This window comes from Mesocricetus auratus, unplaced genomic scaffold (assembly GCF_017639785.1).
Source record: "Mesocricetus auratus isolate SY011 unplaced genomic scaffold, BCM_Maur_2.0 contig_5463_pilon_obj, whole genome shotgun sequence".
NCBI classification, from domain to species: domain Eukaryota; kingdom Metazoa; phylum Chordata; class Mammalia; order Rodentia; family Cricetidae; genus Mesocricetus; species Mesocricetus auratus.
This window is the reverse complement of record NW_024429952.1, coordinates 1-22,356: the sequence shown is the minus strand read 5'-3', so window position 1 is coordinate 22,356 and position 22,356 is coordinate 1. Positions and strand designations below refer to the sequence as shown.

General features: G+C 35.6%; 1 pseudogene; it reads left to right on the top strand.

Annotated features, from left to right (window-relative positions):
• The first annotated feature begins 11,611 nt into the window (after positions 1 to 11,611).
• On the top strand, positions 11,612 to 12,554 carry LOC121138019 (annotated as a pseudogene).
• Positions 12,555 to 22,356: the final 9,802 nt, after the last annotated feature.

Below are 22,356 nucleotides of genomic sequence, written 5' to 3'. Positions count from 1 at the left end.
AGATTAAACAACATTTAAGACCGAATTCATCAAAGAATTCACCAGCCACACTGAACCTCTTAGAACAGAAAGTGGGAGGTATCCTTGAATGAACTAGCACAGGAGAACACTTCCAGAACATAATGACACTAGCAAAGACACTGATATTGGCAATTAATTGATGGCACCTCCTGAAACTGAGAATATTCTGTAAGGAAAAGAACATAGTTAAGAAGACAAAATGGTAGCCCCCCAGCATGGGTAAAGATCGTCATTAACCTCACATCAGACAGAAATCTTTCAAATATCCAAATAACTAAAGAAGCTTGTCACCAAAGCACCAAATAATCCCATTAAAAAGTGGGCAGAGAGCTGGGCGGTGGTGGCACATGGCTTTAATCCCAGCACTCAGGAGGCAGAGGCAGGCGGATCTCTGTGAGTTCGAGGCTGGGATGGACCGATAGCCTCTGAAACAATACAGAGAAACCCTGTCTCGAAAAAAAACAAAAAAGGGGGGGGCAGAGAACTAAGCAAATAATACTCAATAGAGGAAACTAAAATGGCTGAAAAATACTTAAGAAATTGCTCAACAAAGCAACATCTGGAGGCATAACCATCCCTGACTTCAAGCTGTATTTTGGAGCTATAGTCCTGAAACAGCTTGGTATTGGCAAAAATATCTACAGGTAGACCAATAGAATCTAACTGAAAGCACTGAGATTAATCCACAAACATATGAACACCTATTTTTCAACAAAGAAGCTAAAATTTTACAATGGAATAAAGATAGCATCTTCAACAAATAGTGCTGGCATAACTGGATATTAGCATGTAGAAGACTGCAGATGGATCCTTGTCTATTGCCATGCACAAAACTTAAGTCTAAATAGATCAAAGGCCTCAACATAAATCCAGACACACTGAACCTATTAGAAGAAATTGTGGGAGGAACTCATGAACGAAATGGTACAGAAGACCATTTCCTGAACATAACACCAGCAGCACAAACACTGAGATCAACAAATAATAAATGGGACCTCCTGAAACTGAAAAGCTTCTGTAAGGCAAAGGACACAGTCAGCAAGACAAAAAGGCGACCCACAGATTGTGAAAAGATATTCACTAACCCCACATTTGACAGAGGCTGATCTCCAAAATTTACAAAGAATTCAAGAAGCAAGTCTCCAAAACACAAAAGGATCCAATTAAAAAGTGGGAGACTGAACTAAAGAGGAAAAGCTCAATAGAGGAATATAAAATGGCTGAGAGACACTTAAGGAAGTGCTCAACATCCTTAGCCATTAGGGAATTGCAAATCAAAACAACTCTCAGATATCATCTTATTCCTGTCAGTATGGCTAAAATCAAAAACACCAATAACAGTTTGCTCTGGAGAGGATGTGGAGAAAGGGTAACACTTGTCCATTGCTGATGGAAGTGAAAACTTTTACACCCATTTTGGAAATAATTATGGAGTTTCCTCAGGTAAATGGGACTCAGTCTACCACAAGATCCAGCAATTCTACTCTTCGGCATATACCCAAAAGATGCCCATTCACACAACAAGGATGTCTGTTCCACTTTGTTCATAGCAGCATTATATTTAATATCCAGATCCTGGAAGCAATATAGATGGTCCACAAGTGAAGAGTAGATAGAGAAAATGTGGTACATTTACACAATGGAGTGCTACTCAGCAGAGAAAACAATGGAATCTTGAAATTTGCAGGCAAATGTAAACGTATGGCCCTAGAGAAAACTATTCTGAGTGAGGTAACCCAGTCACAAAAAGACAAACATGGTATGTACTCACTCATATATGGATTTTATATATGAATCAGGGGAGTCTCAGCCTACAAACCCAGTGGCAGTATATCTTGGAAACAGGGAGGTTCCCAAAAGATACACAGAGAAGTGGAATGAGACAAGATCTCCTGATTAGATGGGGAACATAGGGGGAGGGGAGGGGAAACCAGGAAAAAGAGAGGGGTATAAGAAGAGGGGAGAAAAAGCCATGGGGGAACAAGAAGGTTGAGCTGAGGTAAGAATTGAGGAGAGCAGAATGAGAGGTACCATAATAGATGGAGTCATTTTAGGTATGAGGAGAGAGCTGACACTAGAGAGATTTGTAGAGGTATACAAGGATAACACCAACTGGCAAACTAAGAAATAATGGAGAGACTACATTACTAGTCCCTCTTTGATGTTAATTTTGGTGACTAACTTAAATGCCATCCTAGAATCTTCATCCCATGACTGATGGAAGCTGAGACAGATACCCACAGGTAACCACTTAACTGAACTCCTGGAACCCACTGTCAGAGATAGAGGTTTGTTGAGGAAAGGGGTCAAGAACGTCCTGGTGAAACTGAGAAAGACAGCTGACCAGACAAGTGGATGCCCTGGAAGCCCAGACTGATGGCTGAGAGGCCAACAGGGGTCTGAACAAGACTCCAGGAATGTAGTGTCAGTGAGGAGGCCTCAGAAATCTCTGGGGCCTTGGGTAGTAAATCACTGTTTACCATGGCATACAAATGAACTTTGGGAACCCATTCCATATAGAAGGATGCACTCTCAGCCTGAACACATGTGGAAGGTCCTAGGTCCTGCACTGCATGAAATGACAGACTCTGGAGATCCCCCAAAGAGGGCCTCACCCTCCCTGGGGAATGATAGGGGGATTGGGTGGGGATGTGGAGGGGCCTGGTGGAGGGATAAGGGAGGAGGTGTGGGAGAGGGAGCTGGGATTGACATGTGAAGAATTCGTGTTTCTAATTTAAATAAAAAATATTGAGAAAAAAGAACATGAACTCTAAAAAAATTTCTTCCAAAATAAAAGCAATTAACAAAATGCAGTATTTCAAAATGTAAATAAACTATGAGGAGGAAAAATGAAATTGATTAACATCCTTAGTCATCAGAGAAATGCAAGTCAAAACAATGCTGAGATATCATCTTACACCCATTAGAATGACTTAAATTAAAAAAAATACCGAGGACAGTCTATGCTGAAGAGAATGTGGAGAAAGCAGAATGTTTCTCCATTGCTTTTGGGAGTGAAATCTTATTTAGTCACTTTTGAAATCTGTGTGGCAGATTCTCTGGAAAATGTGATCAAGTCTACCTCAAGATCCAGAAATTCCACTCTTAGGCATATATGAAAATGATGCATATTCATGCATCTGTTCAACTATGTTCATAGCAGCATTATTTGTAATAAGCCAGAATCTGGAAGAACCTAAATGCCCCTTAACTGAAGAATGGATGCAGAAAATGTGGTACATTTTCACAACGAAATACCGCTCAGTGGAAAAAAAAACCAAGGGAATACTGAAATGTGCAGGGAACTTGTTGGAACTATAAGAAACCATCCTATGTGAGGTAACCTAGTCGCAGAAGGACAAACATGATATGAACTCACTTATATATGGATTTTAGACATACAGCAAAGGATTACTATCCTACAATCCACACCTCCAGAGAAGCTAGGAAACAAAGGGGAGCATAAGAGAGACATATAGAGTTCCACAGTGAAGTGGAAGTGATAAGAGCCCCTGAACAAATAGGGAGCATGGGGATATGGGAAGGGAGGTAGCAAAAGAGGATGAGAGAAGAGGAGGGTAGAGGAGAACATGAAGGATCAGCAAGACTGAGTGGGGAAAGGAATATAGGAGAGCAAGAAAAGAGACACATCAATAAAGAGAGCCACTATAGGTTTAAAGAGAAATCTGGAACTAGGGAATTGTACAAAATTTCACAACTAGGAACATAAGCAATAGTGAAGAGACTACCTTAAATACCCTTCCCCTATAATTCGAAAAATGACAACCTTTAATGCCATCCTAGAGCCTTCATCCAGTAGCTAGTGGAAGCAGAACCAGAGATCGACACGTATGCACTGAGCCAAACTCCTGTAATCCAGGGAGGAGTGATGAACAAAGTAGTCAAGACCACACTGGGAAAACCCTCAGAGATAGCTGACCTGAGCAAGTGGGAACTCATAGACCCTGTCTTATATCTGTGGAACCAACATAGAACCAAATGAGGCCCCCTGAATGTGGGTGTCAGCTAGGAGCACTGGAAGGCTATGTGGCCTCTGGCAGTGGACTCAGGATATATCCCTATTGCACAAATGGACTTCGGGCACCCATTTCCCATGAACTGATACTCTCTTAGGCTAGCTACATAGGGGGATGTCCTAGGCCCTCCCCAAATGACTTGACAGATTTACATGATCCCTCATGGAAGGCCTCACTCACCCTGAGTAGTAGATTGGCGATGGGATGGGGGTGTCACTGTGGTGCATGGGAGAATAGGAGGGAATGGGTACTGGGATTGATATTTAAAATAAGATTTTTTCTAATTTAAATAAAATGTATAAAAAATCAATGATCTCAATTTCCATATAAAATACACAGGTTAACATAATGGATATGAAGACAGACTCTATCCTTCTGCTGCATACAACCAATACACCTCGGGCTAGAGAGATGGCTCAGAGACTGAGTACTGGCTACTCTTACAGAGGTCCTAAGTTCAATTCCAGCACCAACATGGTGGCTCAAAAGCATCTGTAATGAGATCTGGTGCCCTCTTCTGGTGTGCAGAAATTCATGCAGGCATAAATCTGTATAATAAATAAATCTTCAAAAATTATTTAAAAAAAGAAACACACCTCAACTTCAAAGATAGACATTACCTCAGTGTAAATGGTACAGAAAAGAATTTTAAATCAATGGAACTAAGAAAAAAGCTGGTGCAATGCTGAGATCACCTCAGGTACTTTGATCTTTTGGAGCCAACCATGTACTTTCTGAAGTATAAGATTTATGTAATTGGCCTTCTGAAGGTAAACAGAAGAGAAACCACAGGAACACCATGACCCAGAAAGCTTGTCCAAACTCAGCAAACCCTAACCATCAAATAAGCAATGGCCGTTAGCCCACCCATTCCTCTCCCTCCAGAACTTTTAACCTTGCCAATATCCTGCTGTATATGCTTAAACAATACCCTGCTATGTGCCCACCTGGTATGCAAAGCAAACCTCTCAGCCCCTCAAACCCCTCCTATTCACCTGCTCTACCAAGTATATTAACTGCTCTGAAAAAAATAAAAATTGCGACTTGCTCAGATTCTTGTCTTGTGGCATTTCTTTCGTGTCTCTTGTCCCCATCCCGGTCCTTAGGTCTCTTGCTCCCAGTTGATGTCCTGCGGGCCAGACAGTACAGATATCCTAGTATCTAACAAGTAGACTTCTAACTAAAATTAATCAAAAGGGATGAAGAAATACATTTCATATTTGTCACAGGAAACATCCATCAAGATACAGACTTAATAAGAGGCATCTATGTCCCAAATACAAGGGCACCCCACATTTGTAAAACATACTTTATTAAAGCTTAAATCACACATCACACCAAACCCATTAATAGGGCAAGATTTGGACACCCCTCTCTTACCAATTTTGAGGACTTCCAAAGAAAATCTTAACAGAGAAATAAATGAACTAACAGTGGTTATAGCTCAATTGGTTTTAACAGATGTATGTATATGACATTCTACCCAATCACAAAAGAATATCCCTTTACTCATCATCTCATAGAAACTTCTCTAAACTCATCCATGCACTCATTAACAAACCAAAACACAACAGATACAAAAAAACATGGAGTAACTCCCTGTATCTTATTGCATCACCATGACTTAATTTAGGAACAACACTAGTTGCATAATTCCCCAAAATTCATGGAGATTGAACAATGCTCAATTGAATCTACACTGAATCAAGGAACAAGTAAATAAATTAAAGAATTCCCAAAATTCAATGAGAATGAAGGCATAATTTATCCAAATTTAAGGGACACTATATAAGCAGTGCTAAGAGGAAAGTTCATAGTACTAAGCACCTACAAAAATAGCCTTAATAAATATCACACTAGTGACTTAACAGCACAACTGAAAGCTCTAGAACAAAAAGAAACAAACTCGGCTGGGCGTTGGTGGCACAACGCCTTTAATCCCAGCACTCGAGAGGCAGAGGCAGGCAGATCTCTGGATCTCTGGGAGTTCGAGGCTAGCCTGTTCTACAAAGTGAGTTCCAGGACAGCCTCCAAATCCCTGTCTTGAAAAAAACAAAAACAAAAAAACAAAACAAAACAAAAAAAAGAAGCAAACTCAACCAGGAGTAGTAGATGTCAGAAAGCAATCAAACTGAGGGCTAAAATCAATAAAATAGAAACAAAGAAAACAATACAAAAATCATCAAAACAAAGAGTTGGTTCTTCAAGAAATTCAACAAGATAGACAAACATTTATCCAAACATTTATCCAAACTAACCAAACCAGAAATAAAATATCCAGACTAACAAAATCAGAAATGAAAAGGGAGACATAACAATAAACATTAAGAAAGTTCAGAGATTCATCATGTCTTACTTTGAAAACTTGTACTCCACAAAATTGAGGTGCAAGCAGGTTGCTTCCAGGTTCGGGCTATTATGTATAACATTGTCATGAACACAGTTGATCAAAGGTCTTGGTGATATGAGTGTGCATCCTCTGGGTATATGCCCAAGTGTGGTGTTGCTGGATCTTGAAGTAGATTGAATCCCAATTTTCTTAGAAACTAACATAGTGCTTTGAAAATGGGTTGTATTAGTTTGCACCCCCATCAGCAATGGAGGAATGTTCCCCTTACTCCATATCCTCTCCAGCATAGGTTGGCATAAGTGTTTCTGATCAAAGCCATCTGACAGGTGTAAGATGGTATCTCAGAATCATTTGTATTTGTATTTTCCTGATGCGTAAGGATGTTGAGTTATTCCTTAATTGTTTGTTTACCATTTGATGTGTTTTTTTTTGTTTTACGAGACAGGGTTTCTCAGTATTGTTTTGGAGGCTATCGGACTATTTGAGTTTTTTGTATTGAAAATTTTCTGATTAGATCTCACCCCCATTTTATTTTGTATTTTGATTACTAGTTTCTTGTGTTCTTCATATACTTTGAAGATCAATCCTTTGTCAAATGTGGGGCTGGTGAAGATCTTTTCCCATTCTACAGGTTGTCATTTTGTCTTTTTGACCATGTCCTGCATTACAAAAGCTTCTCAGTCAGCAGGTAACATTAACTAATTATTGCTCTCGATATCTGTGACACTGGTGTTATACTCAGGAAGTGGTTTCCTGTATCAATTCATTCAAGGCTACTTGCTGTTTTCTCTTCTATGAAGTTAAATGTGACTTTATTTATGCTGAGGTATTTAATCCCTTTGTATTTGAGTTTTTTTCATAGGGATAGATACTAAGCTATTTATGTTCTTCAACTTGTCAACATCCTGCTGTGCCAAGACTGTTGTTGAAGAAACATTTTGCCATTGTATAATTTCAGATTATTTCTGTCAAAAATCAGGTGTTCAAAGATATATGGATTAAAATCAGGGTCTTCAACTATACTCCATTGGTCCTCCTGTCTGATTGTTGTGTCAATACCAAACTGATTTCAGTTATATAGCTACATAGAAGAATTTGAAAATTCAGGGATGATAATGCTTCCAGAATTTTCATTATTGTACAAGATAGTTTTGACTATCTTGAATTTTTTTCTATGTGTAATTGAGCATTGTTCTTCAAGATCTGTCAAGAATTGTGTTAGAATTTTGATGGGAATTGCAATGAATCTCTAGACTGCTTTTGGTAAGATTGCCATTTTTACTATGTTGATCCTACCTATTCAAGAGCATGAGGAATATTTCCATTTTCTGATATCTTCTTCAGATTTTTCTTCAAAGACTTAATGTTCTGGTCATACAAGGTGTAACTAGTTTGGTTAGAGTCATCCAAAGATATTTTATGTTATTTGTGGTTATTACAATGGGTGACATTTCTCTAATTTCTTTCTCAATCCATTTAATATGTGTATATGAGGGGTCTACTGACAGATTTCTGAAGGGGTTTCTTAGATATAGAATTTCTCGGAGAGAATTTTTAGAGTCACTTATATGTACCATCCTTGTATCTCTGGGGTGTAACCTACTTAGTCATGGTGGATGATTTTCTTGATGTGTTCTTGGATATAATTAATGTTTTATTGAATATTTTTGCATCAATCTTCACTAGAGTTTGGTCTTTAATTCTCCTTGTTTGTTTTTTCTATGTATGGTTTGGGTATCATGTAACTATAGCCTCATGAAGAGAGTTTGTCATTGTTGCTTCTGTTCTTATTATGTGGAAATATTTGATGAGTGTTGGTACAATCCCTTCCTTGAAATTCTCATAGAATTCTGTGCTGTTATCAACTGAACCTGGCCTTTTTATTTGGTTGGGAGTCTTTTGATGACTGCTTCTACTTCTTTGAGAGCTATTAGACTATTTAAATTCTATATCTGTTCTTGATTTAATTTTGGTATGTGGTACCTGTCCAGAAAATTGTCCATTACCTTTAAATATTATAATTTTGTGGAATATTTCCCCATGCTGAGGAAACCCACAGAAAGAGCTGACCTAAACAACTGAGCTCACAAACCACAGTCTGACAGCTGGGTAATGAGCATAGAATCAAACAAGGCTCCCTGAATGTGGGTGACAGTTAGGTGGTCTGGACAGTCTATGTGGCCTCTGGCAGTAGAAGCAGTATTTATCTCTGGTGCGTGAATGGGCTTTGGGACTATCCATTCCTTATGGAGGGATTCTCTGTCAGCCTGAATACACAGGGGAAGGCCTAAGCCCTGCCCAAAATGATATGACAGACTTTGATGGACCCCAAGGTTGGCCTCACCCTCTGTGAAGAGTGAATGGTGGGTGGGATTGGGGGTTGGAGGTATAATGGGAGGGAGAGAGAAGTTGGATAGTTATGTAAATAAATTTGCTTTTTAATTTAAATAATACTTAAATTTAGAAAGCAACACATGTTTATTGTCCTGAATTTCTGTTGTTTGAAAAGTCTAGTAACCCAAAATGATCCTTTTTTGTCTCTTAAGGCCAAAGTGAAGATTTCACCCATTGTGTGCTTCTGTCCGGAAGACCCGATGAAGAACCCACTTCCAGGACATTCAACTTGCTCCCAGGACTCAGATCATGAATGTTAGAAGGCTGAGGTCCATATTTCTTTGCTAGTGTCAGCCAAAAATGCTGTGTAGAGACTTCCTCCAAGACAGGAAGGATCATTAAACACAAGATATTCTAGTAGGTGAAATGTTCCATCTACAGGGAGTCTCATTAAGTTCATGAAGTAGGATTAATAATATTGAGGAAATTCCTGAAATTAGTGTATTTGTTAGACCACTATACAGTGAATCCCTCTGTGAAAAACTCTCAAGACAACATAAGCTGCCTAGAAGATTCTTTCTTCAGCTCAAATGAAGTAAAACCAACCAGACTTCCTGGAAGAACTTCAGACAAGCTGAGCTACCTGAAAAGTACAATCTGTACCCTGTTGAGTTGCCGAAGGTTAGGCAATGTGGCAAAGGAGTTCAGCTATCTTGAACTAGTACACATGCTTAGGTAGCCTTTAGTTACACAGATGTCTTTGAGTCATTTCTGTTCTTCCGAGAAACCCCTCTTTTATTCTCCTGTAACCCCAATAAAATTCATTGGTTAAACAAAACAGTTTTTGAATGTAACATAGATGGACCAAAATAATTGGCCATAATTTATGTGTATTCTTAACTATATTATACCTTCTAATTTGTGTATCCAATGTTTTCTCTTTCCTTATTTTCATAAGACATACATCTAAAGATATATTTTAATTATTCAATTCACATTTTCAGATTATAATTACTCATCTTCCCCTTCCTCCATTCAGACTTACAATCTTAAAAACGATATCACAACTTTTGTTGATGCTGTCTGGGACAGAGTTATAAAGTTGTCATTTAATGATAGGGCCATGATTTGCTGAGGTACAATAAGATAGTTTTCAGAACTATGGTAATAAAATGTATCACAGGATGGAAAAATGATACTTCCATTTATTCCACTTTTGTGTGCTAATCAGAAAAAAGTGTTCTCCTCGCAGCTATAAGGATCTATGCTCTCCTTTAGCTACCTGAGAGCCAAATGGGCTTGATTTAATTAGGACTCTCACACAGCAAAGTCCTGAGGGACACCAGCACCACACATAATCAACCTGTGATCATCATTCATTTATCTTTCCTATTTAAGTATCCACTGTACCAACATTATTTGCAGGAATATTTTTTTCTGCAAAGAATGAAAATTGCCATACTGAAGTTTGGTGTTCACAGAAAGAACAATTTCTCTTATTGTTTTTGTAAGTCCAAGAAGAACTGTATGTAATTCCTTAGTGATAGTACCCAGGTAACCTGAACAATTTACTGTTTATGATCTGCTGGAACCCTTTGTTTGAGAAATTTTTATTCTGCTAATGTCATATACTGGTTTTAAAACCATTCTGAATAGTAGTCTAGTCTTTGTAGTTTCAAGGAGTATTCTATGAAGCTTAATAATTTTTATAGTGTATTGAACAAATGAAAAGTTATAAAAGTGTATATGAAGCTTTCATAATTTTGGCTTGCTATGATATAGCATGTATTTGCAGAAAAGATTATTTTTGCTGTTGTGTTTATTTGGACAATGATGAGTTCATGGCTGATACTGAGATAGTAATCTTATTTACATTTTATATTATTTTATGATTATTTATAATACACAACATAGATTACCACATTAAAAACACATTATTGTAGTCAATGAATCAAAACAAAAACACAGACCCACATACAGAGACACACATATGTATGTAATTTTATATAAGACTACATGTAAAAAATGTTAATATCCCATAATGGTTAATTTGTATGGTTAATGTGTTTTAATGTGGTAGTCTACCAATTTAATTATGAAATATTTCATTATATATGTGAGAAATGATATTATTTTTCATCTGCATTGAAATGTTCAGCTTTGGTCTTTTATACACCTAAAGTTCTAAGGTAGAATTTTAGTCCATGAATCTTCCTTTGAATTTGAGATTATAAAATCAAGGCTTCGTTATCTTTATTTCATTTTTCCAAACAGTATTTTTTCCTACTATGGACACTGAAAGGCAGTAGACCATTCTCATGTCATTAATAAATCTCAAAATTGTAATATTTGTGCTTCATAAATAAAGCTGTGTTTTTGAAAATCCCTGTAATACTTAAAGATTAATAATAAATCACAGTGATATAGTTTAGGATACAAATATATAGTAATTTTATATTTTGTTGCATTAAGAAATAATGGGAAAAAATAAAATAAGGTATGACTTATATTGAAATATCAATTGATCTCTCTCTCTCTCTCTCTCTCACATACACACACACACACACACAAACATATGTCAAATCATTTTATTTGATTTTGTTATCTGGACTCAGAATTTGGAGAATTTTTGGTCAGAGCTAATGTTCTACATTGTTAACATCTAGTGCATCAATGAGGGATAAGGGAAAGAATCCAAAAACTTTAATGTAGCCAAAGAACAGAACAAAAAGTAGATGATATTACAGGAAAATGAAAGGGATGGAAAGATGGAGAGTTACATCTCAAGCAGAAATTTTTCTGTAATGAAGTATCCTTGGGAACATAAATTATGTCTTTATGTTTCTTTTACCCCATAAGTCTTTTAAACAACATGGATTTCAAACATCGAACAGATACAACAGAATTCCTACTCTTGGGCCTTTCAGATGATCCAGAAGTGCAAGCCATACTTTTTGGACTATTCCTGTTTATGTACCTGGTCACATTCCTTGGAAATCTACTCATTATCCTGACCATCAGTTCAGATTCCCGCCTCCACACACCCATGTACTTCTTGCTCTCCAACCTATCCTTGGATGACATCTGTATAAGCTCAAGCACTGTTCCAAAGATGCTATTGAATATCCAAACACGGGATCAGAGGATATCATACACAGGCTGCCTCACTCAGGCTTTCTTTGTTTTGAATTTTGCTGGATTAGAAAATTGTTTGCTTTCAGCAATGGCCTATGATCGCTATGTGGCTATTTGCCACCCTCTGAGATATACAGTTATCATGAATTCACACTTCTGTACTATACTAGTTCTACTTTCCCTGATCATTAGTGTTGTGATTGCACTACTGCTCAGTCTGATGGTCTTACAGCTGACTTTCTGCACAAACGTGGAAATCCCTCACTTTTTTTGTGAAACTTTCTCAGATCATAAAGCTTGCCTGCTCTGACACATTTATCAATGAGATTTTTATTTATATTGCAACTCTCCTATTTGGTGGTATTCCTTTCTTTGGAATTTTTCTGTCTTACACTAAAATTGTTGCCTCTGTTTTCAAAATCTCATCTGGACAAGGACGGTATAAAGCCCTTTCCACTTGTGGTTCTCACCTCTCAGTTGTTTCTCTGTTTTATGGGACAGGGTTGGGAGTTTACTTTAGCTCTGCAGTTACTGAATCTCCCAGGAAGACAGCAGTGGCTTCAGTAATGTATTCAACAGTCACTCAGATGCTAAACCCTTTTATCTACAGCCTGAGAAACAGGGACATTAAGGAAGCCTGGAGAAAACTCACCACAATGATGGCTTCTGTTTTGTGACAGGGTCATTTTTAGGGTCAAGGGATGGCTGGATATTATTCAGGTATGAGATTCAAACATGATTTTGTAACAGAAACTGAAAATATTTATTTCACTCAAAGAACAAATTTTCTCCATGTCTACAAAATGACAAAAACTGATTGTCAATACATCTACATCGTTATTCATCTGACCTGGACTATTTGAAAATCTGTTATATTTTAGCTATTTAACAAGTATAGTTTCACAGGAATAGCATATACTAGATTATCTTGGTAAATTTATATTCTATTAATGTTTCACACCAAAAGAGTTAGAAATAATAACAGAAGAAAGAATGATCTAATTCAGTTATAGATACTGCAATTTCAATATTGCAATTATTAGTTTATTTTTGAGTCTATGATTTTGCTCCATGTATCAGTCATAATGATAGAATGTGTTTTATTATATAACCTGTACAATTTTTTGTGAACTCTCTTCCTCATTACAACTTAAATTTCACTGGGGTCATTGATCATAGCCTTGTTATCCTTTGCTTTACACATAATATCCACTTATGAGTGAACACATACTGTGTTTGTCTTTCTGGGTCTGGGTTACCTCACTCAGAATGTTTTTCCTAGTTCCATCCATTTGCCAGAAAATTTCAAGCTGTCTTTGTTCTTTACTATTTACATATTTTAAATGTACCACATTTTTTAATCAAATCTTTAGTTGAGGGGCATCTATGTTCTGGCCATTACAAAAAATGTACAATGAACATAGTTAAGCAAATGTTTTTGTGTAATGATTTTGCATTCTTTGAGTATATAACCAAAGTGGTGTTGCTGTGTCTTAAGGTAGATTGGGTCCCAATTTTCTCAGAAAACACCATGAACAACCCCAGAGAATCTAGGTAAAAGGAGGCCCTCAGAGGGACACACATGGATGGCCGAAGGAGGGAAAATAGTTTGGTTCTCCTGAGTAAATTGGGATGGGGTAGAAGGGAGGGTATGTGAGATGGAACAAAGAGGGTTCAAGAATAACAAGTTAGGGAAGGGATGAATGGGGAAAGCAATGAAGGTGATGTCTTGGTACAGGGAGCCATTATGATGTTAGGGAGAAACCGGGTGTTAAAGAAATTCTGAGGAATCCACAAGGATGACCCCAACTAAGACACGTCACAATAGGAGAGATGGTGTCAAAATATTCCTTCCTATTTAATAAGATGAACAATTACCTCAATTGTCATCAAAGAACCTGCATCTAGTAACTGATGGAAGCAGATGCAGTGACCCACAGCTAAGCACTGGGCTGAGCTCCTGGAGTTCAGTTGAAGAGAGAGAGATGGGATCATATGAACAAGTAGGGTCAAGAACATGGTAGGGAAAACCACAGAGACAGCTGACCTGAGATAGTGGGAACTCATGGACTGTGGGGAGACATCTAGGAAAACTGCATGGGACAAAACCAGGTTCCCCAAATGTGGGTAGAGTAATGTGATTTTATCTTTTTGGGGGTTCCGTCTTTGAGATCAAGACCTAGAGGAAGTACACCAACTGGCTTTTGGAAACTCATTTCCTAAGGTGGAATACCTTCCTATGCCTTCATATTGGAGGGAGGGGCTTGGTTCTGTTTCAAATTGTTATGGCAGACTTTGTTGATGCCTCGAGGAAGGTATTACCCGCTCTCAGGAGTGGATGAATCTCAGGAAGGAGGGTAGGTGTGTGGCAGGAGAAGAGTAGGGAAGAGTTACTGAAGTTGGTATGTAAAATGAAAAACAAATTGCTTAAATAAAAAAATGACATGTAAAAAAATAAATTTCAAACATAATTGTTTAGCACAATCAATGATAGTTTCAAATTCTTGATTAAGATACAATTGTTGCATTAGGTTCAGCAGGGTTATATACATACACACACACACACACACACACATATATATACATATACATATACACATACACAAATATATACATACACATATACATACATTGTGTTTGCATGTTGCATGCCTATATGTGTATACATATATACATATATGTATATATGAATGTATGCAATTTAAAAAGTACATAAGCATCCTGATGTTGATTAAAATTTCTGTAGTGTCTTTTTTGCTGGTTAAAGACTGCTGAGTGTAATTTCTCTTTCATATGTCCAAGAAATATATGGAGTTTATTTAAGGTATACTAATTTTCAGCCTATATATTTCCTGATGTGAATAGTTATATAAACTTTATTCCTATATTCATATCATCAAATAAACATTAGTTTAATTTGATATTGAATACTTTTAAAGAGATTTAATTAATTTACATCTGTTATTACATAAGGAGATATTTTTCTTTGTTAAGCACATAAAATTTTCTCATTTGTTGAAAAAACATATTGATATTTTGTATAATGAGCCTCATATTATATGTATGTAATATATTAGAATTTTGTATATGTACACAATTCAAGAATTTAACTATATATTAGAACTAAATATATTTCAATAATCAAATTTCATCAAGTTTTTTCTATTAATCAAATGCATCAGAATTATTTTCTGTAGAACTTATTTCAAGTATACTATTGTAAGCTGAAGATGCACAAATGTGTTCCTTTTAAGCATGTTTTAGTTTACCACTGTTAGTGCTAATCATTCAAACGTTGTAGATACATTTGTCACATCCTATTTCCTTAGATCTAAAGTATTTGTAGAGTTTTACCTTAATTATTAGGTATGTGATAGCATAGTGTATACTAACTACCAAACCAAATTGCATACTCAAAATTATGAAAACTGCATATTAATTTAATTTTGGTAACAGTAATAATGTTAGCAGAAAATGTAAATTAGCATAAAATAATAATACCTGCACAAAAAAGTAATGGATATTGACAATTCATAAGATATGAAAGAAAACTGTTAATAAATGATGAAAATGCATATTATGTATACATAATATACTTTGTGAGTGGCTTTTCCTAGATAGATGTAACACACACACACACACACACACACACACACACACACACACTTGCAATCACACATCTCCCCATCAATCACTGAGCCAGGCCAAAATTATTACTAAACCAACTTGCTTATCTAATGAGTTTCTACTGTGGTCACTTGCTAGAGAATGGGCTATGAATTACTTATAGGCATAAAAGGGTTATATTTGCACTTAAATATATACTAAGAAATCAACTCCAATACAGGTGAAGATTCTTGAAAGCCACAACCCTAATCTTATTGCACAAATTGCAGGAAGCTCCACAGTCCTGAGAATAGGCTGGTCATGATATATTGTCACTGAAGCTGTTTTCTGCTTCAAAACCTGCAAAGATTATTCTGAATATTTAAAATATCAGGATTCCCAGATATAGGAAGTTTATTTCTTTCCACAGCCTCAAAAATCTCCCCATATAACATGGAAGAAAATTTCGATGGATAGAAAAATATAGCACAACACATTAGACTCTCCCTTTGAAAATCACATTAGGCCGGGCATTGGTGGTGCATGCCTTTAATTCCAGTACTCAAGAGGCAGAGGCAGGCAGATCTCTGTGAGTTCGAGGTCAGCCTGCTATACAGAGCGATTCCAGGACAGCCTCCAGAAATAATACAGAAAAACTCAGTCTCAGAAAAAAGAAAGAAAATCATATTAGAAAGATGAGGTTGCAGGCCCAACTTCTGCTTGCACCCTCTGTGATCTTCTTGTCTGGGGACTGCAGGCAAGTCAACTTGCCCCCAGTGGACCAAGCTACTGAGAGTCTGCTGATATTGCTGTTCTAGTCTGATACTGTGTGTGGATATTCTTCAGCTTATTTGGATGGTGGTTGTACTTAGGTAGATGTCAGCAAAATGAAAGTTTGGAGAGAAACAGGTACATGGGTGTTTGTAGATGGGATTCATATTTGAAAGCAATTGTGGTGATCAAATTTCCCCAAATTGTGACCACATATGACAGGAGGAAGAGGCCAAAGAGGAGGGTCTCCATTGTGTCATCATGGGTTATTCCCATCAGAGAAAATAGGAATTGTGTGGTTTTTTCTAGGTTCCATGTTGCTGATTAACCTAATAGAAACAGAGTGAAATAAAATATAAGGAACCCATGCATCATTATAACTTGGAGACATGTTATAGATACAAGTTTTACTCCTAATTCAGATGCATTCCTTATTTAAGATATGGAGCAGTATGTAATACCTAAAATTTGATTGAGTTGATTGTGATAATACTATGTTCTGCATTATCAATTTTTTATATTTGATAGAGGAATTTTTGTACCATTTCATGATGTGGATTACAGAAAACAGAACATATAAGAGTAAAATATCTCCTTTTACAACATGAGTTCACCTGAAGTGAGATCTCTACTTGTTACATTTGATAGCAAGAAACTGTACCTAGAAAGTTACTTTGCAGAGCCAATGTATTTTGATAATTTAGAAAATATTTGCTTAATGAAGATCCTTCTCACTTACACAGTAAACTTCCAAAGAGCAAATATTTTCTCCATCAATTCATTTTTCTTTCACTTCCCATTGTTAGAAAAATTTTAATGTCTATTTATATTTTAATTTAGAAAAGGACTGCATATTTTCTGTAATATGGAATATATATATTCTAAAATATAAAAGCCCTTCATCCCATTAAGGGCAGCACTAGCATGACAGTTACATCATTGAAATTACATAATTTTTCAATCAATGAATATCCTGTTGCAATCCCAATTTTGTGAACATTTGTATAATTATTAACAAACCACAATTCCAATTCTCATTATTTATCAGTTGTGTATAACTAAATTAAGATCAATATTTTTCTCTCACAAAATAATCTCTAACTAATAAAGGAAATAGGAGCAAAATGAAAACATTAGTTGTAAATGTGTTATTTACCCTCTAGCTGAACATCAATAGTTATAGCATTCTTGATTGTATGTTAATAAATAGCCTATCATCATTGACCATTTCCCTTATTTTGTGCCTTCTTACTCCCCCATATTTCTTTTACCACTTTTAGCTCTCTTTCTGCTTCCACGTCTTACCTGTCCTATTGTCTTCTACTTCTTCCTCATAATGATTTATTTTATTCTATTCTGTGTTGATGACTGGTTCCCATCTTAATGTATTTCTTTCTTTCTCCATCTCTCTTTCTCTCTCTCTCTCTCTCTCACACACACACACACACACATATGTAGATATAAATGAAATATGTACTATAGATTCATAGACACACATATATAAATAAACAACATACCAGGTGTATCACCATGCATCTATGTTATCTCATGTCATATAGTAATTTAGAAACATATTTATCTTTACAAAAAGTTCATTTTTTATCTCAGTGAATAAAGTCATTGTGCATATGCACCATATTTTCTTGTCCAATTATTTATTCTTTCCCGCAGTACATATGTAAGTGATCAACATGAATACAAGATATTCTGTGAATAGGATATAGTGACCCCTGGCTATATGACCTGGACCTATATAAATCATTTGCTTCTATATCACAGGACCATTTTCATTTGTGCTTTTGGAAAACCTGCATATCAATTTCAATAGTGAGTGTTCTTGCTTAACTTCCTATCAGTAGTGAGTAATGGCTCCTGTTTTTTTTATGTTTGTTATCATTTGTCCTCATTGAAATACGCTGTCAAACTTAAACTCATACATGTACTTTGGTAAGCACTGAGTATTAAATGAAAAGGAAGTTAATTTTTTGGTAAAAATATATAAATAACATTTTAAAAACAAGAAAAATTGAGAGTAAAATTAAGTGATATTTTAAAGAAATGGCCACTAAACACTTGATTTCCATTTAGATGTGGAAAGGTGTGTCTACTTTAGACTTCTTACTGTTTCCTACTACAAAATTTATACAAGAGAACATTTGGACATGTGCGACTGTAAACATAATATATTAATGACCAAGATACAAAGCAGATACCAATGATTGTTTTATGGGTCACCTATACGATATTCATGGTCTTTGTAGCATATTTATTCATGGCATAAAGAAGTAGATAAATCATTAGTTACTAATTGGTGCAACTGCGAACTTTGAAAGTAATTATGGAACAGACCACAACACACAACTGTTCAATTGGATGAGGACCTTCTGTTTGTATACTAGAAAATAATTCTTTGAATTTGTTAATTAGGCTGTGTACAATAGTATTTTTACCATTTATTTGTATAGCACAGTTCACACTGGATATAGGAAAATATTAATCTACTAGATGCAATTTATTTTGATGAACACCATGAGGATATATCCTTACTAAAGTAAATTGAATTAAAGTAGTCATATCAGCACTCAAAAGTAAGTCTATCACTCCACTTTTGCTCTCTTGGTCTCATTTAATGACACTAAATCTCACAAAAAGATTCATGAACTCACTAGTAAGAATTTTTTTATGATAGAAGTTGAGAAACTAGAATAGATACCATATAAAGATTGAGAATTATGAACATCAGAGTAATGACTAAGTGCTGAAATATGCTATGGAATATTCTTCATATAAACACTAAGAAGTGAAAATATCAGTATTTGTATATAGAATTGTAAGGAATAAAATAAATTGAATCATGATTGAATTATATTCATATTGTAACCAAACAAAACCTCTCTTAGTTACTTAATGTAATCAGAAATGCACACAAATCAATCATGCCTTCATATGGAAAATAAATAATGTGGCTGTGTGGAAATCATGGAGGAGTCACAAGTGTTCTTTGTTGAATTGGCCAGACCTATTGATTGAGATATTCACATATTGGTTCTTCTATTTCTGTCTCCCTAAGGGTTTAATATCCAAAGGTCCTCATTAGAGTAACTGATACTCTCTGGAGTGTCTAGTCTTAAAGACAAAAAATGTAGAAGTAATTTCATTATTATCAATGTTATGATTCTACTGTGGAATCATTGAATCCTTTCAAGTAACCTGCAACTTTTAATATTTTTGTTCCACATTACTCCTTCCTCTAATCTCTCTCATACCTTCAATTCTCTATTCCAAATTCATAACTTGGCTTGCTAATTAATGTCAAAGACACCATGCATGTGTGAATTCTGCTTTCTAAATACAAAACCATGTCTATATAATGCTGTAGTTAATATATGTTTCAAGAGTGGCCATTACTTATTTCATAACCAAATGTTATGTACTTCCTAGAATACTATTTATACTCCTTTTAGAAATCCTTAGTTGCCAGTAGTTCTTTGTGTAGAATTGAGTCTCAAACAATTTCAGAAATTCAATTTACCCCAACTCTTGTTATTCTTATTCAACTTGTGTTTAGGTGAAACTTCATCATTTTGGTTTCAGACATTACCTGAAAACACCTGTATTATACTGTTCTTACACATGTATCCTATATTGTTTCTCTGGACATTTACATTGTACTTTACACTTATGACTAACATAAGTATCTGTTTAATGATACTAAAGTCTTATTTGATCTTACTATAATATATTCCTTAGGTATGGTTATAAATACTAATATTAGAAATGTCAAATATATTACAAAATTACAAATTCATTCTCTGACAAATTGTCATTAAGTTACTCTAATTCCATTTTCCTTCATATTATTTATTTAGTCTTATGGTTTGAGGAGGAACTTGGTCATTATCTCCTATTACCAAGTGGGTCCTTGTGATAAAACTATTACCAGAATTAGGGACAGAATATGCAATTATCTGACAAGGCATCTTTTTGATCCAAATATTGTATTTAAAATGTATCTTTATACTTAAATATATGATATTTATACTTAAGCTAGACTATGTTTAAATCCTGGTCCGTTAAATAAAAAATCTTCCTGGAAACTCTAGCACATATGCTTAATCCACTCACTTGGGAGGCAGAGGCAGGTGGATCATTGTTACTTTAAGGCTACTCTCATCTAAATAGCCATTGTCAGGACAACAAAAGCTTTTGAGAGCCTGTCTCAAACAAGTCAAAACAACAAACTCCATTTGCTCCACATAAATTTTTATTGCTTTTCATAATATCATACATACACATAGTGATTTTTATCAAATCCTATCCTCCAAACTCCTCCCATAATTGTTTCCAAAAATTTCCCCTCTCATTGTCAAGTTTTGTCATACTTTTATCAAAAAGAAACAATCACTTTGGTGCTCCTTGTATATATCTTGGTGAAGGATGAACTACTTAAATTCAGGAAATTCTTAAGGACATATGTTATGTGTACTTCCTAGAATTTCTATCCCCATTGGTATAATTTCTGAGATTTAGCAAAAAGGGTATAATATAGAAGTCTTAGCGTTAAACATGCTGTAAACTTTTATTCGTTGTTCATTTCCCAGTTGTTCTTCTCTATATTAATTGTCAACTCTAGGAAAATAAAAGAAAAAAAAACTTCTTCAGTGATAATTAAGAGATGTACTAGATCTCTTTGAACACTGGTCACAGAATAATTAATAAATGTTACTTGCAAATTCATCACAATAATTTAAGTGTAAATTTCTCCTCATATTAGGAGACTAAAATTTGAAGCTGTAATTCTCCCTCTTGTAATGAGATCTTAATCTATTTCAGTGCATGGCTAGGTTCTCATTTAAACACAAAATACTTATCTTAATAGTAGCCTACCTCCTTTTGGGGAGTTTTCAAGGCATTAGTCTTGTTAGAAAACAAATCCTTCATTACATTATATTCACAATTCTTCAGTAATATAACTGTACTTTTGCTGTAATCTCTAAGTAGCTAATCCCTTCAATAGCACTTAATGCACCTATTTTCATTACCTATATCATATTTATAATATATTCTATTAAATAAAATATTCAAATACTTCATCAACTGGTTAGTTAAATGCACATATTGGAAAAGCAAGAATTCATCAGAGAGTAAGTAAGTACACAAAAGGAATGGGTAAGTGAGCAACATATAACAAAAATTCCTGAAACATAAAATGGTAAAAAAAAAAAATAGAAAGCCGCTCTAACTATACTGAAGAGTTAGAAGAACATCCCTCTATTATTTTTCCTAATTGCTTGAGAATTCAATGACTTAAAGCCAGGTCTGACCACAAAACTCCCTTCCAGTTTTCAGCTTAGGAGAGAGAACCTTGAATCCAGATGTTTGCCTTAGAATTACAGGTGTCCAGACATATCCGTGAGCAGCTTTTAGACACAAATGCTAGGCATTTGAAATCATGTTCTCTGGCCTACACAGAAAATGTTCTTTTATATTGGGTCATCTCATCACTTTCTAACAATTTCAGGACCATACATGTGATCTGTACATTTGCCTTGATTTGAAGGATGTTAGGTTGGAACTTTCACAAAATAGGAAAGAAAGACACAATAAAATAAGAAAATATTGAACTAACTTTTTTTGGTTTTTACGAGACAGGGTTTCTCTATATTGTTTTCGAGGCTGTCGGTCCGGCCTGGCCTCGAACTCACAGAGATCCGCCTACCTCTGCCTCCCAAGAGCTGGGATTAAAGGCGTGCGCCACCACTGCCCGGGCCCTTGAACTAACTTTTAATGTGATGTATTTTCTACATCTGTTGATTACTGACATCTTACTCTCTTTACTGTAAGAATGAGCAAACAGAATATGAGTGCTATTCATTTGATATGCTTTTCTTTTCTTTTTTGAACAGTGTGTCTGTATAGCCTTGTAGACCAGGACTGCCTGGAACTCACAGATGTCCACATACCTCTGGTTCTCAAGTGTTAGGATAAAAAGCATGCACCAGGATCACTCAGCTTTCATTTAACATAAGTTTTATAACCCTTAAAAACATTTTGCTATTATAGGTGTATGGTTTTCAATGGAATTTCAATTATACCACACAA